A 3,046-nucleotide genomic window follows, 5' to 3' on the forward strand; every position below is an offset into this window, starting at 1 on the left:
CGTGGAGACAATCGCAGGCCGAGTGGGAGGAAGCGGGGGGAGGCGAATTGCAATCAGTGCAGCAGGAAGCGGGAGGGAGGAGACTGGGGGGTGGGCTGCAGCCTGGCGGAGCTGCAGCTGCATTAGCAGTGAGCCTCCATCTTGCTTTCCAGTGGGGGGAGACGGGAGGAAGAGTCGCCTCCTCCCCGCGCAATGGTGCCGGGGCCGGAGTTCGGGAACCTCTGGCCGTGTTCGGGAAAAGGCGGCAGGGCGCTGAGGCGGGCGGCCCTGGCAGGCTCGGATCAGAGCTACCCGGCCCCGGGGGAGAGAAGCTGCAGCGGAGCCGGCTCGGGAAGGAGGAGGGGAGGGACTAGCCCTGCTCCCCACCCCCTTCACAGAATCACAGAAAATGACCGCTGGGAGGGACCTGGGGAAGTCACCTCGTTCTGTCCTCTGCTCAAAGCAGGACCCTCCCCAGCTAGGTCATTCCAGCCAAGGCTTTGTCTAGCTGGGTCTTAAAAACTTCCAAGAAGAAAGATCGCACCACCTTTCTAGGTAGGCTGTTCCAATGGTTCCCCACCCTCCTAGTGAGGAAGTTCTTGCTCATATCTAACTTCAGCTTCCGTGGCTGCAGCTTGCGCCCCTTGTTGCTTATTCTGCCATCTGCCCCCACTGAGAACAGTCTACCTCCATCCTCTTTGTAATCACGCTGCAGGTAGTTGAAGACCGCTATTAAATCCCCTTCTCCAAACTAAATAAGCCTGGTTCCCTCAGCCTCTCCTCAGAAGTCATATGCCCCAGCCCCTTCATCATTTTCATTGTCTTGGAATCTGAAGGACGAGAGCTGTAGGGGAAACACCAAGGTCTGGTGTAATCTCCAGGGCATGGCAGATATTTGGCCCATAACTCACAAGCTGAAGCAGTCCTGCTTGCAAAGAGCCGGATGACACAGTTGGTTGCCAAAGCCTCCAATGGGGAGGCTTCTAAGGAGTCCCTTCAAATGCTTCCTGCTTGTTGTGTCAGCAGAGGCAAAGCCTCTACAGGGATCAGACAAATGGGTTGGGTGGAAAAGGTAGGCCAGGTGCAAGGACAAACTGGTAACCCACTGGGGGTGGGGAAGTGATCTCACCCTACACAGCTGTTCTGTGGTAACTGGCCATGCATCCAGCTTTACTGCATGATCAGGTGAGCCAGGAAGGGGTAGCTTAGCCTTCTTTCATTAAGGGCTAAGTGATATTCTGGTACTATAGGAACACAGAAGAATGATGGGGAAAAAATGATGGATCTCACATGATGGAGGGGTCTGGCATAGACTTCTTCAGGGGCAGGCCCTCTGAGGAGGGCAATGGATGGGTATACAGGTATGGAGATGGGTACGTGGGTATGCAGATATGGGGTGTGAACTGTGTAATGGGTTTTTAATGATTTAACTTTGATCTGCCAAGTGAACCACAGGGGCTGCTTGGTGGAGTGTTGAAGGTAAAGTTATTTATTTATATATATATATATATATATATATATATATATTTAGTTAGTTAGTTAGTTTATTTTTATTTTTTTTAAAGGGCTAAGGAAAACCCACCATGCACAGGCAAGCTGTTGGTTTCCAAAGTGGCACATAAAAGCAAGTGAATGGAGAAAGGAAGGGGTGTTATAGGCATCAACAAGCAACTCAGTGCACACAACAAGAGTGTGTGGAGTTAACAAGTTTGTTGCTCCATGCTAAGTTTGCCTTCTCTGACTGGGCCAGAGCAAAAGCTAGACCAGGGCAGATTAGAGAGCTGCTTGCCTTTTAGGCCAGAAAACAGATGAGAGACTGAGGTTCAGCAAGAGACCTCTCCCTCCCTGATGTACAACGAGTAGACGTTGTACATCAGGGAGTACAACGCAGTACATTTTCACAGTAGTGAAAATTAGCTTCAAAACACTGGAAAAGCTAATGCTGCCTTCTAGTAGATGGAGGCAAGCAAAGTCTCAGCATTATCCAATTATTAAAATATTATTCTATTATTCTCTTAATCTTATTAAAACCTTACTCTGGTCTGGTCCAGACCTGCAGAGAGCAAATCAGGAAAGCCAAGGCTGTGATGGAACTCCAGCTAGCTACAAATATCAAGGAAAATCAAAAGTCCTTTTTTAGATATGTGAGGAGCCGGAGGAAAAGCAAGGGCAACATTGGACCCCTGCTAAACCAGATGGGGCAACTGACGCCCAGGAAAAAGCGAACTTGCTAAATGGGTACTTTGCGTCAATTTTTCACCAGTCCTATGGGACACCCCTGCCCACTATGGGTCCAGGAGGCCCAAGTGAGGGAGATTCCTTGCCCTCCATCGAAGCTGACCTTGTGAAGGAACACCTTGACAGGCTGGATATCTTCAAGTCAGCTGGCCCTGATGGGTTACACCCAAGGGTACTCGGGGAGCTGGCGAGCATCATAGCTCCGCCCCTGGCACAGATCTTTGAGAGCTCCTGGCGCTCTGGTGAATTGCCCAATGATTGGAAGAGGGCCAATGTCATGCCTATCTTCTATAAAGGGAGGAAAGTAGATCCGGCAAACTACAGGCCCATCAGCCTAACCTCTATCCTAGGGAAGGCCTTGGAAAAAATTATCAAAGAGGCCATCCTTAACACTAGCTGAAGGCAATATCCTGAGGGATACCCAGCATGGGTTTGTTGTGGGTAGGTCTTGCTTGATCAATCTTATTTCCTTTTATGACCAGGGGACATCACCTGGACAAGGGGGAAGAGATCGATGTCGTATAACTTGACTTTAAAAAAGCCTTCGATCTGGTATCCCATGATCAACTCTTAGCTAAACTGGCTAACTGCGGCTTTGATCTCACCACGATCCACTGGCTGGGGAATTGGCTCCGCGGTAGGACCCAGAGGGTGGTGGTCAACAGGAGCCAATCGTCTTGGTGCACTGTGACCAGTGGGGTCCCTCAAGGCTCTGTCCTAGGACCTATACTATTTAACATAGTTTCATAGTAGCTAGGGTCAGGAGGGACCTGAACAGATCATCTAGCCTGACCCCCTGCCACAGGCAAGAACGAATGCTGGGGTCACA

Source organism: Alligator sinensis, unplaced genomic scaffold (assembly GCF_000455745.1).
Source record: "Alligator sinensis unplaced genomic scaffold, ASM45574v1 scaffold420_1, whole genome shotgun sequence".
Lineage (NCBI taxonomy): Eukaryota > Metazoa > Chordata > Crocodylia > Alligatoridae > Alligator > Alligator sinensis.